At 39.1% G+C, this 14,120-nt stretch overlaps 1 long non-coding RNA gene across 1 annotated transcript in view; it reads right to left on the minus strand.

The window, feature by feature from the left end:
- Positions 1 to 12,392, minus strand: part of LOC103236526 (uncharacterized) — a 32,400-nt gene extending 20,008 nt beyond the window's left edge. Inside the window, exon 1 of the long non-coding RNA XR_012093500.1 lies at positions 12,294 to 12,392. This is a non-coding gene — a long non-coding RNA (uncharacterized lncRNA). The remainder of the gene's footprint in view (positions 1 to 12,293) is intronic.
- Positions 12,393 to 14,120: the final 1,728 nt, after the last annotated feature.

A 14,120-nucleotide genomic window follows, 5' to 3' on the forward strand; every position in this document is an offset into this window, starting at 1 on the left:
AATCCCTCTAAGTTATATAACAATCTCACCTTGATATCCACCAACCAATGAACCAAATTGTGACATGAGTAACTCTACCTTACGGTTTTGGAAAGAGAGAGGAAATAAAAACAGCAAACATGCAAGTATCTGTCTAACCCATATCTATCAGGTTCTGAGCTCAGAAAGTAAGAGGTCAGATAGGAGATGTTATTTATACATTTGACAGCAAAGAAGGAAGTACAGATAGGAAGAGAATCAGTGGTCATTATATCTATAATTGGTCACTAGGCCATAGCTACAATTTTATTTCCTCTTTCGTAGCCCCTTTGCTGCTCAGAGTTCTTTTCCTAGTAAGGCCACCCGAATCTTTATTTCTGAGAGATATAGGTCCTTTGGGGGGTTCTGCCTATATAGAATTGCAGTAGCCCTCCCTATTCAGTGTCACCTCTGGTTGCAGTAGAAGAAAATACCTCAGAATATGCCCCCATTGTCACAACAGAAGCCCATTTTCACTTTGAAGCTCAGGATCAGTGACCAAAACCAACTCCAAAGTCCTCTATTCCAATGGCATAAGGAGACCAAAATGGTCATGTTGTAGTTTCCAATTCAGTAGAACCATTGTTCTGTTTCCTGGAAGACACACCCATCCCTTGAGTAGTTAAGGTTCTAGCCAATAGCAGCCAAGGTCAAAAGCCTAGAAGCAAAAATTTCATATTGGTCATTACGTATAATTATTTCTATTCCTTGGTTCCAAGATACCTGTATTCAAACTGGGTGAAGCATCATAAGTTAGCCTAAGAAAATACAGTTAATATCAGCTGTATACAGCACCTTGAAAAATGTTATATCCCAGCTGATATTATAAATAAGTCTTTAACACACATTTCAACAAAGTCAGCTACTTTTGAGTGATGGGAAACATGTGAAGACCAACAAATAACTGAGTATAAACCCATTACCTTCCTTGATTCACTACAAAGTGAATTCTTGGTCAGAAACAAAATTGTGTGGGATAGTGGTAAAATTCATGATTATCAGAAACCAAATCACTAGCCAAACCATTACCCATTGATCATAATACGTATAAATCCTTACATCATGCTGCACTTTTTTCCAGACTTCATGGCTAGTCGATAGATACTGTTCAGAGTTCTTCCCGCTGGAAGGACTTGCCTTCATCACTCTTTCAGGATCAGGCTGAGTGGGGCTGTCCTTGCACTCCACTTCACACCTGGCTTACGCCAGCTAGGGGTTCAGAGTGCCAAGTCAAGCTCAAAGCGTTCCCTCATTAAAATAGTCATAGAGAATCACCATTAGGCCATACACGTTTGCTCAGTTGCAAAATGGGTTTTACTAGATTGTCAGATTGAAATGGAATATGCTTTTGAATCATTTAGTCCAGAGTCTGACATGTAATAAATATACCCAAGTGCAAATAATTATGATTGTCAAAGTAAATTTTAGGTAAGAGCCAAAGTGTTTAGATAAGGAAATGAAATCAAATATAGGTTTTCCTGAGTCTACGTATTTAATAAATAAGAGTAGTCAACACATAGATTAATAGATACATATTTAGCATCCTGTTATTACTGAAGTTATGTATTTTAAAGCCAATTAATTGACGCACACTCTCATTCTTTAATAAATTACCAAAGGAAAATAATGCAGGTCTATGATATCAACTAAAAGGAAACAATTCTAATCATTTCTGGTTACCATGAGGCTTACATAAAACATCGTGTAACTATAACAGGTTATTTTAAGAAGATAACAACTTAACGTTGATTACATAAAATAACACTACACTTTTACTCCCCCCACACACATTTCATGTGGGTTTTGTTTTTTTATTTTTATTTCAATAGTTTTGGGGAACAGGTGGTGTCTGTTTGGATGGAAAAGTTCTTTAGTGGGTGATTTCTGAGATTTTGCTGCATCCATCACCCGAGCAGTACACACTGTACCCAATGTGTAGTCTTTTATTCCTCACCTCCCTCCCACCCTTCCCCCCAAGTGCCCAAAGTCCATTATATCATTCTTATGCCTTTATGTCCTCATAGCTTAGCTTCCACATATAAGTGAAAACAGACGATGTTTGGTTTTCCATTCCTGAGTTACTTCACTTAGAATAATGGTCTCCAACTCCATCCAGGTTGCTGCAAATGCCATAGTTTAATTCCTTTTCATGACAGAGTAGTATTCCATGGTGTATGTGTCCGTGTGTGTGTGTGTGTGTGTGTCTGTGTGTATCACAGTTTCTTCATCCACTCAGTCGATGAGCATTTAGGGTGGTTTCATTTTTTGCAATTGCAAATTGTGCTGCTATAAACATGCATGTGCAAGTGTCTTTTTTATATAATGACTTCTTTTCCTGTAGGAAGACACCTATTCGTGGGATTGCTGGATCGAATGATAGTTCTATTTTTAGTTTTTGGGGAATTTCCATACTGTTTTCCATAGTGGTTTTTACTAGTTTGCATTCCCACCAGCAGTGTAAAAGTGTTCCCTTTTCACCACATCCATGCCAACATCTATTTTTTTTTTGATTTATTGATTATGACCATTCTTGCAGGAGTAACGTGGTGTCTCATTGTGGTTTTGATTTGAAATTCCCTGATAATTAGTGATGTTGAGTATTGTTTCACAGGTTTCTTGGCCATTTGTGTATCTTCTTTTGAGCATTGTCTATTCATGTCCTTTGCCCACTTTCTGATGGGATTGTTTTTTGGTTTTTATTTTTTTTGTTTTTGTTTTTGTTTTGCTGATTTGCATGAGTTCCTTGTAGATTCTAGATATTAGTCCTCTGTCAGATGCATAGTTTGTGAAGATTTTCTCCCATTCTGCAGGTTGTCTGTTTACCTTATTGATTATTACTTTCGTTGTGCAGAAGCTTTTTAGTTTAATTAGGTCCCATGTATTTATCTTTGTTTTTGTTGCATTTGCTTTTGGGTTCGTGGTCATGAACTCTTTGCCTAAGCCAATGTCTAGAAGAGTTTTTATGATGTTATCTTCTAGATTGTTATGGTTTCAGATATTAGATTTAAGTCTTTCATCTATCTTGTGTTGATTTTTGTATAAGGTGAGAGATGAGGATCCAGCTTTGTTCTTCTACATGTGGTTGGCCAATTATGCTAGCACCTTTTGTTGAAAAGGGTATCCTTTCCCTACTTAGTGTTTTTGTTTGCTTTGTCAAAGATCAGTTGGCTATAATTATCTGGTTTTATTTCTGGGTTCTCTATTCTGTTCCATTGGTCTGTGTACCTATTTTTACACCAGTACCAAACTATAGTATAGCCTTGTAGTATAGTTTGAAGTCAGGTAATGTGATGCCTCCAGACTTGTTCTTTTTGCTTAGTCTTTGATATGGTTTGGCTGTGTCCCCACCCAAATCTCATCTTGAATTGTAGCTCCTATAATTCCCATGTGTTGTGGTGGGGACCAGTGGGAGATAATTGAATCATGGGGATGGTTCCCCCATAGTGTTCTCATGGTAGTGAATAAGTCTCACGAGGTCTGATGGCTTTATAAGGTGAAATCCCTTCCACTTGGCTGTCACTTCTCTCTTGTCTGCCACAATGTAAGACATGCCTTTCACCTTCCACCATGATTGTGAGGCCTCCCCAGTCACATGGAACAGTGAGTCCATTAAACTTCTTTCTGTTTATAAATTACCCTGTCTCGGATATGTCTTTATAAGCAACATAAAAATGGACTAATACAGTCTTGTTTTGCCCACGCACGCTCTTTTTTTGGTTCCACATAAATGTTAGGATTATTTTTTCTAGTTCTGTGAAGAATGATGATGGTATTTTGATGGGAATTGCATTGAATTTGTAGATTGCTTTTGGCAGTATGGTCATTTTCACAATATTTTTTCTACCCACCATAAGTATGGGATGTGTTTCCATTTGTTTGTGTTCTCTATGATTTCATTTGGCAGTGTTTTATAGTTTTCTTTATATAGATCTTTCACCTCTTTGGTTGGGTATATTCCTAAGTTATTTTATTTTATTTTATTTTATTTTATTTTATTTTATTTGTAAAATAAAAGGGGTTGTAAAAGGGGTTGAGTTGTAAAAGGGGTTGAGTTCTTGATTGTTTCTCAGCTTGGTCACTATTAGTGTATAGCAGTGCTACTGATTTATGTATATTGACTCTTTGAACAACAACAGTTGGATTTTCTCTTTACTGATTTGATGCCCTTTATGTCTTTCTCTTGCCTGATTGCCCTGGCTGGGACTTCCAGTACTATGTTGAATAGAACTGATGACAGTGGGCATCCTTGTCTTGTTCTCAGAAGGAATGCTTTTACCTTTTACCCAGTCAGTATAACGTTGGCTGTGGGTTTGTCACAAATGGCTTTTATTACCTTGAAGTATGTCCCTTCTATGCTAATTTTGCTGAAGGTTTTAGTCATAAAGTGATGCTGGATTTTGTCAAATGCTTTTTCTGCATCTATTGAGATAATCATATGGTTTTTGTTTTTAATTCTGTTTATGCGTCACATTTATTGACTTGCATATATTTAACTATCCCTGGTTTAATATATGGTGGATAATCTTTTTGATATGCTGTTAGATTTGGTTAGCTGGTATTTTGTTGAGGATTTTTGCATCTATGCTCATCAGGGACATTGGACTGTGGTTTTCATTTTTTGTTATGTCCTTTCCTGATTTTGGTATTAGGGTGATACTGGCTTCATAGAATGATTTAAAGAGGATTCCCTCTTTCTCTATCTTTTGCAATAGTTTCAGGAAGATTGGTACCAATTCTTCTGTGAATATCTGAAATAATTCAGCTGTTAATCCATCTGGTCCTCGACTTCTTTGTTAGCAATTTTTAAATTACTCTTTTAACCTTGTTACTTGTTATTAGTCTGTTCAGAGTTTCTATTTCTTCCTGACTTAATCTAAGAAGGTTGCATATTTCCAATAATTTATCCATCTCCTCTAGATTTTCTAATATGTGTGGACAAAGGTGTTTACGGTAGCCTTGAATTATCTTTTGTATTCTGTGGTTTTAGTCATAATATCTCCCATTTCATTTTAATTGCGCTTATTTGGGTCTTCTTTCTTCTTCTTCTTCTTCTTTTTTTTTTTTTTTTTTTTTTTTGGTCTTTTAATTTGGTTCATCAATTTGGTTTATGTTTTCAAAGAACCAGCTTTTTGTTTCATTTATCTTTTGTATTTTTTGTTTCAATTTCATTTAGTTCTGCTCTGATTTTTGTTATTTCTTTTCTTCTGCTGGGTTTGGGTTTGGTTTGTTCTTGTTTCTCTAGTTACTTGAGGTGTGACCTTAGACTGTCTATTTGTCTCTTTCAGACTTTTTGATATAGGCATTTAATATTATGAACTTTCCTTTTAGCACCACTTTTGCTGTTTCCAAGAGGTTTTGATAAGTTTTGTCACTATTATTGTTCAAATAATTTTTTAATTTCCATCTTTATTTCACTGATGACTCAAAGATCATTCAGGAGCAGATTATTTAATTTCCTTGTATTTATATAGTTGTAAGGGTTTCTTTTGGAGTTAATTTCCAATTTTATTCTACTGTGGTCTGAGAGGGTACTTGATATAATTTCAGTTTTCTTAAATTTATTAAGACTTGTTTTGTGGCTATTGTATAGTCTGTCATAGAGAATGTTCTATGCGCTGATGAGAAGAATGGCTATTCCGCAACTGTTGGGTAGAATGTTCTGTATATACCTGTTAAGTTCATTTGTTCTAGGGTATAGTTTAAGTCCATTGTTTCTTTACTGATGTTCTGTCTTGATGACCTGTCTAGTGCTGTCAGCAGAACATTGAAGTCCCCCACTATTATTGTGTTGCCATCTATCTCATTTGTTATATCTAGTAATAATTGTTTAATAAATTTTAGAGTTTCTATGTCAGGTGCATATATGTTTAGGATTGTGATGTTTTCCTGTTGGACTACTCCTTTTATCATTATGTAATATCTCTCTTTGTCTTTTTACCTGTTGTTGAATTAAAGTCTGTTTTGTCTGATATAAGAATAGCAACTCCTACTTGCTTTTGGTTTTCATTTGCATGCAAATATCTTTTTCCACCCCTTTACCTTAAATTTATGTGAGTCCTTATGCATTAGGTGAGTATCTTGAAGACAGCAGATAAGGTACTTGGTTGGTGGATTTTCTTCCTTTCTGCTAGTCTATATCTTTCAAGTAGAGCATTTAGGTCATTTACATTCAATGTTAGTATTGAGATGTGAGGTACTATTTTATATATCATTCTCGTTGCTGGCTAAATATCTGTTTTTTCATTGTGTTATTGTTTTATAAGCCCTATGAGATTTATGCTTTAAAGAGGTTCTAGTTTGGTGTATTTCAAAGTTTTGTTTTCAGTTTATAATTTTTTGTAGGGCTGACTTGGTAGTGGCAAATTCTCTCAGCATTTGTTTTTCCGAAAAAGACTTTATCTCTCCTTAATTTATGAAGTTTAGTTTTCCTGGATACAAAATTCTTGGCTGACAATTATTTCATTTGAGGAAGCTAAGGCTAGGGCCTCAATCCCTTGTGACTTGTAGAGTTTCTGTTAAGGAATCTGCCATTAATCTGATAGGTTTTCCTTTATACGTTATCTGACGCTTTTGTTTCACAGTTCTTAGGATTCTTTCCTTTGTCTTTACTTTAGATAACCTGATGACTGTGTGTCTGGGTGATGATCTTTTTGTGATGAATTTCCTAGGTGTTCTTTGAACATTTTTTATTTGAATATGTAACTCTCTAGTGAGGCCAGGGAAGTTTTCCTCAATTGTTCCCTCAAATATGTTTTCCAAACTTTTAGATTTCTCTTCTTCCTCAGGAACACTTATTGTTCTTAGGTTTGGCCATTTAACATAATCCCAAATTTCTTGGAGGCTTTGTTCATTTTTTTCAATTCTTTTTTCTTTGTCTGTATCTGATTGGGTTAATTCAAAAGCCTTGTCTTAGAGCTCTGAAGTTCCTTCTTCTACTTGTTCGACTCTATTGTTGAAATTTTCCAGTGTACTTTGTATTTCCCAAAGTGTATCTTTCATCTCCAGAAGTTGTGATTGTTTTTTATTTATGATATCTATTTATCTGGAGTATCTTTTGTCCATATCCTGTATTGTTTTCTAAATTTATTTAAGTTGGTTTTTACTTTTCTCTGCTAACTTCTTGAGTAGCTTAATAATCAACCTTCTGAATTATTTATCTGGTAATTCTGAGATTTCTTCTTGGTTTGGATTCATTGCTGAGGAGCTAATTAATCTTCTGGGAGTATTATAGAATCTTGTTTTGTCATATTACCAGAGTCGCTTTTCAGATTTCTCCTCATTTGGGTAGACTAGTTGAGTGCAAAATCTGGAACTCAAGAGCTGCTGTTCAGATTTTTTTGTGTCCCATGGGGTGATCCCTTGCTGGTGCTCCCCTTTCCCCTAGGGATGGGGCTTCCTGGGAGCAAGACTGCAGTGATTGTTATTGCTCTATTGGATCTAGATACCCATTGTGGCTCCCAGGCCCTGCCTGGTGTTGGCAAATGTCTGTAAAGAGTCCTGTGCTGCGATCCATCTTCAGGTCTATCAGCCATGGATGTCAGCACCTGCTCTGGTGGAGGTGGCGGGGGAGTGAATTAGACTCTGTGATAGTCTTTGGTTGTAGGTATGTTTCGTGTACTGTCTTTCTCAAATGCTGGTTATGTTAGAAGTGAAGTTGTCACATGGAAAGACTCAGGACCACTGGTTAGCCAAGATGTTGCAGGCAGTGTAATTAGCTGCTGTTTTCTCTTTCCTTGGAGCAGGGTTACTCTGTCATAAGTTGCTATAATGTCTTAAGTTGATTGGCCTCCAGCCGGGAGGTGGCACTTTTGAGACAGCACCAGCTGCAATAGTAGAAGGGTACAAGCTTGCTCTAAATTGGCCAGAAAATGTATTCAGGTTTCTCAGGGTGATGAGTGGGTCATAAAGCTCCCAAGAGTTTATGTCTTTTGTGATGGGCTATCATGGGAGGTAGAGAAATACCATCAGACAGGGGCAGGATTAGGCAGATCTGAGCTCAGACTCTCCTTGGGTGGGGCTTGCCTTGGCCACTGTTGGGGATGGAGGGGTGGCTCTTAGGCCAATGGGGTTATCTTCCAGAGGGAATTATGGCTGCCTCTGTTGCCAGGGACGTGGGGGGAAGCCAATAGCAATAGGCCTCACCCAGCTTCCACAGAGTTTACGTGACCAGTTTCACTCCTGCTGTGTCCCGCTAACAGCACCAAGTTTATCTCCAGGCAGCCTGCAGGGAGAGACTCAGACCTAGCCCCAGCCTATATGGTTCCCTGTTGATGGGCCATGCCTCACTGCATCTCTTGCTTTCCTTTCTGCCGCTTTTCTTATTCATCCCCAAATTGTGCTCAAGAGAGTTTGTGCCCAGCTTAAATTATTGCAAAGTTCCATTGGAAGCTTCATTCACCACGTGACCCCTCCCAAATTCCACCACCTGCCTTCCCTGAGAGCCCCTGTGAGATAAAGTCAGAGATAATGTCTCTGGGCTTGAGCTGGAGAATAGGAGTGCCTACAAGGCTCTTCCCACTACTGCTACTTTTGTATTTCATGCCTGATTTGTTCCAACTCTAGGTAAGGTTAAATCCGTCTCCCATAATCTGTATTTTCAGGTTCTGCAGTGGGGATGTGTGTTCAGAGGCAGGTTTTCCTCCTCTCACACTTTGAGAATTCAATTTTTCACCTGTCTCAGAATTTGCAGCGGCTTGCTGCTTCTTTCAAAGGATCTGAGATTTCTTTCAGTTTTCTGGTATGCTCCTGCAGTGGTTCCCGGAGCAAAAGTCTACTGTGTCAGTCTCCATATATCGTTCTGTTCATTCAAGTGAGAGCTGTACATTAGCCCTGTCTTCTATCCGCCAATTTCCCTCCATTTTGTGTTTCGATGTCACATTTACATCTTTTTATATTGTGTATCACTAACAAATTATTGCAGCTATTATTAGTTTTGTCTTTTAACCTTTTTACCAAAGATACAAATGATTTACATACCACCATTACAGTATTAGAGTATTCTGAATTTGACTGTGTTCTTACTTTTATCAGTGAGTTTTATTCTTTCATATGTTTTTGTGTTACTAATTAGCATCATTGTCTTTCAGCTTGAAGAACTCTCTTTAGCATTTCTTGTAAGACAAGATTGGTGACAATAAACGCCCTCAAACTTTGTCTGAGAAAGTATCTTGCCTTCATTTCTGAGGGATAACTTAGACAGGTATAGTATTCTTGGTAGGCAATTTTTTTCTTTTAGCACTTTGAATATGTTATTCCACTCTCTCCTGACTGTCAGGTTTCTGCTGAGAAGTTCACTGCTAGCCTTACTGGAACTTCCATATGGGCTAGTTACTTATTTTGCTGTTTCCGGTTCCTCTCTATATCTTTGATATTTGACAGCTTGATTACATGTCTTAGTGTAGTCTTATTTGAATTGAATCCAGTTGAAGACTTCTGATCTTCCTATAACTGGATATTTATGTCTTTCCTTATATTTGGAAAGTTTTCTGCAATTATTTTTTAAAATAGGCTTTCTAGACCTTGGACTTTCTCTTCTCCTTAAACTCATATAATTCAAATATTTGTTCTTTTGGTGCTGTCTCAAAAATCCCATGAGCTTTATTTCTTTTTTCTCCTCTGACTACAGTCATATTTCCCTGATTGTTCTTGAACCTTGTGGCTGTATGTTGGTGTCTGTGCATTTGAAGAGTGGTGGCTTATTCCAGTTTTTGCAAACTGGCTTTTTCTGGGAAAGACTTTCAGTAGTTAGCCCACCTAGAGATTCTGGGCAAGCCATCTGGCATGGTCCCTGGGCAGGCTTGCCTAGTGTCTGGGTCAGCAGGTGCACAGACCTATATCTCAGATCCACAAGATTGAGCCTGAAGCCTGTGTCCATGGGGCTGGCCTGTGGTCTATGCCCTGTACTGGGGTAGGCCTGGAGCCTGAGTTTATAGGGGTGGGTGTGGGTCCACAGGGGCTGCCCTGGGGTCTGTGTCTGCAGGGGTGGTCCTGGAGCCTGAGTTCATGGAGGTGGGCCTGCCCTGGAGTCTATATCTGCAAGGGTGGTCCTGGAGCCTCACTCCATAGGGGCCAGTCTGGCACTGGAATCTACTGGAGTGGGTCCATATCCTGTGCCTTCTGGAGCCGTGATCGACAAGGACCAGCCTGGAGACTGGAAGTGGTGTAGTGCTGGGTCAGCCATGGAGCCCGGTTCCACCAGGGCCATCTTGAAGCTAGGGCCCCAGGTGCTGGTCTGGAGCATGGGCTTGAGGGGGCCAGTTTGGAAGATGGGTATGCAGGTGCTGGTCTAAAGCTACTTCTGCAAGACGGGCCTGGGTCCTAGGACCATGGGGGCTTACATGAAACCTGAGTTCAGAGAGGTGGTCCTGGAACCTTGATCCATGGGCACTGGCTCAGCATTGTGGTATACTGGGATGGGTCTGCTAGACCCTGGGACTGTTGGATTATGGGGGCACAGGTGCTAGCCTAGAGGGTAGGGCTACAGGGAACAATCTGACTCTAGGCAGACCTGGATCTTGAGACCAGGGGTGCTAAACTGGCAGTGGGGAAGACGAAGTTCAAGGATGAGAGGGCCAGTTCAGTGCTGGAGGCTGTTGGGAACCAGGGGCCACCAGGGTTAGCCTCTTGTTGGTGTGTGCCTAGAAACTGAGTCTGCCAGGCAAACCTGGAGCCTGGGGCTGCAGGATCTACCCTGGTGCTGGGCAGGCCTGGAGGCTCAGTTCATGGATCCTAGGCTGGAGTCTAAAGTCATGGGGACTCACTCAACACTGGGTTTTACTGGATCTGTCCCAGTGTTGGGCAAAGGCAAAGGCTGATGCTCACATTCCTCTCCTTTACCCACACAGAGGGTACCTCTCTCCAAGCTGTGATGCCTGGGGTTGGGGGATGGGTGATGCAGGTGATATAAAACTATCTTTCCTACCTTCTTCAATGCATCTTTTCTTATTTCTGTGCTATTCCCAGGTGCTATAATCTCTCACCCGGTTTCCTTAGCTCTTGTGAAAATAGTGTTATGCATAGATAGTTGTTTAAATTGATGTTTCTATGAGGGCACAAGTGTTAGAAAGTCATATTCTGTCACCTTGTTCACATCCAGATGGAGAATGGATCTAAATATTTCTGTATACAATCTTTTCTGCATAGAACACTTTTTGCCTAGAAAAAAAAAATCATCTGTCTAGTCTAATAGGTTATCAGGAGGTTTTTTTTTTTTTGGCTCATAAATTGATACCCTTTATTCAACTGTATCCATTTAGCAGATCCAAGCTATGACAGTGAGAAAGGAATCTGTAAAGAGGTCACAGAGCAAAATCTTAGAGTCCAACTAAAGTCTCGTCTGTGAAATTTCCACTCTGACAATGTCATCATGCTGTGTACAGTTCTACATCCTCTCCACCAGATCATCTTTTCCCAAATGCTGATAGAATTACCAGGGGAAGAAGTGAGCGCAGGAGACATCTGGAGAAACTCCGAAACCTGAAGGTGAGAGACGGCTTGTTACACCTCCTCCTACATGATGTATTCTAGACTGAAGTTTTAGAGTGTCTCTTATAGCAAAGTGTTATTTAATCAAATTACCCCTTCACCAATTCAATTTTAAAATAACTGAATATTTAATTAATTCTCCAGAGGGATCTAAAATATGCAGTTTCTGAATTGATTAGTGAGTAAAAATGTTATGTTTTTTCTATGATTCTAACCTCATTGAACTCAAACTAAATGACCCTAAATGCTATCAGTCTAAAGGATATTTGAAGGTTAGAGCTGAATATTAAGAACTTCTCTAGGACTATGGGCTTCTAAATAGCACCCACCCTGTTTTCACAACTAAACTGTACCTGAATTTAAAGGAGAGGGAACTACTCATAGCATTTGCAAATGCTAGGTCACAGTCAAATTTTTAAAAAGCTATTTCGTGGGTATATTTAACGGTTATGCTGTGGTTTGAATGTCCCTTCAAAAACTCGTGTTGAAACTTAATGGTCAATGTGACATTATTGAGAGGTGGGGCCTTTAAAAGGTGGTTGAATCATGAGGACAGACTCATTAACCCACGCTCTATGGGTCTGTCCTCATGATTCAACCACCTTTTAAAGGCCCCACCTCTCAATAATGTCACATTGGGGAATAAGTTTATAATCCCCCTAATTATAAAGACACCATAATGTCACATTATGAATTAATGTGTTAATGAATTAATGAATTACTATGGGCAGGGAACCAGTGGTTTTATAAAAAGAGAAAGAGAGACCTGAACAAACATGTTCAGTCCCTACCATATGATTCCCCATATGACTTTGGATCTCTTCAGAGTCTCCACCAGCAAGAAGGCTCCCACCAGATGAGGCCCCTCAACCTTGGGCTCCTCAGTCTCCAGAACTGTAAGAAATAAAAGCATTTTCTTTATAAATTATCCAGTTTCAGGTATTCTGTTATAAGCAAGAAAAAATGGACTAAGACAAGGTACTTGCTTAATTCCACATGATAAAAATTCTGCAGCAGCAAAAAAAAACAATATGTAGGTTCCACCTAACTGCAACTAAGCAATTAGAAAAACAAATCTTTTGTAGTTCTAAACACCTGAGGGGAGGAAACAAAAGAAAGAAAAAGAAAAGGGAAAAAACAAAATCTCTTCATTAAAATAGTGTGCAGCTCAAGGCTGATTACTTGTGTAACTAGAATGACAACAAATAAGGCATTTAAGGACAATCTTGAGAACATTTCATGTATCAAAAAAACCACCAATCGGGCACAAGGTTCTCCTTATTACAAGAAGTTACAAAACAACCTCTGCTTTGACAGATACCCTTATGGCAATGGAAATGACAATGTGAGTGGCAAAGTCAACATAAGAATATACTCAGTAGCAAAATAAGGGAAACAGTCTTTATTTCCTTAATCAAAACAGGAGAGGTTAAAGAGAGTCACAGATTATACCCAAGGCAAGGAGCACTAAAAATGAGTCATAGGTGAGGTCAGCTTGATGGACCTTCAACATCTAAGTGGTCAATTTGTCAACTCATTACAATTTAAGCACATCACCCGTCTACTTAAATAACAACAACAATAGCAAAACCTTCCTAAAAATTAACATTTTCATACAAATGTTTGAATATGCAGGTTCTTATTTGTAATGTTGGACTCACCAGCTCTAAAAATAAAATCATGACATCTCACAGTCTTTCATTGTACAGTGAACATCCCAAATTTACTCACACTCAAAACTCATTCGTCCTAAATTGTCAACCACCAAAAAAATCGTGTCTTGTTTTGTTTAAAAAATGTCTTGAAAGATAAATAAAACTAATCTGGCCTGGCATCTCTCTGAGTCCTCTAGGTTTAGGGGACTGGGTGGAACCCAGTGGAGGCAGCAGTCAGTGGCATCTATGTAGTTCCAGCCAGTGAGGCCATTAATTACCCAGCATAGACGAAAGCAGCATAAACAAAAGAGAGAGAGACTCTCTTAAATACAGAATCCAAGTTGTTAGCACAAGAATAACAAAAACAGGTAAGTCAAATGCAAGGGCCGAAAGGGAGATTTCTTAAAAGGGAAATGAGCCAGGAGTTATGGGCAGAAACAGATGGTAAGGCACAATTTAAAACTAGCCGAGGTGAATTTTTCGCAACCTAGGTGTGGTGCTGGGTGCTGTATACAGGGTAAAGAAACAAGGCTGGACTGGGTGACGTAAAAACTCATTAAATAAATTGTCTGTTAGAGTGCACTGACTGGTATTCGTGAGAGGGTTTACGTGCTGCAAAAATACCTAGTCATTTTGTTTACTCCCAGAATGCCATTTAGGAATTCAAGGTCAGGTTTAAATTTGTACTTTTCTTCCCTAAAGCAGATGGATGGGCGAGGTCTTCAGCACCAGTCTGGAATGCAGCTTATTCAGAAGCCCTGCTGTCATGCTTAAGGCAGCCCACTTTTTAAGGGCTGACCAGCTGAGTAGGCATTTGTCAAGCAGGGAGCAGAAACAGAACAAGATGCATGGAGGGAACATTAAGCACAAAATCAGGCCATGTGGCAATAAGCATGCCCTGCTGTGAAGCAATCTCAGCACCTGGGAGAAAATGAGTCATTGTGAATGCGGGGAGAAAAGACA

This window comes from Chlorocebus sabaeus, chromosome 7, assembly GCF_047675955.1.
Source record: "Chlorocebus sabaeus isolate Y175 chromosome 7, mChlSab1.0.hap1, whole genome shotgun sequence".
Lineage (NCBI taxonomy): Eukaryota > Metazoa > Chordata > Mammalia > Primates > Cercopithecidae > Chlorocebus > Chlorocebus sabaeus.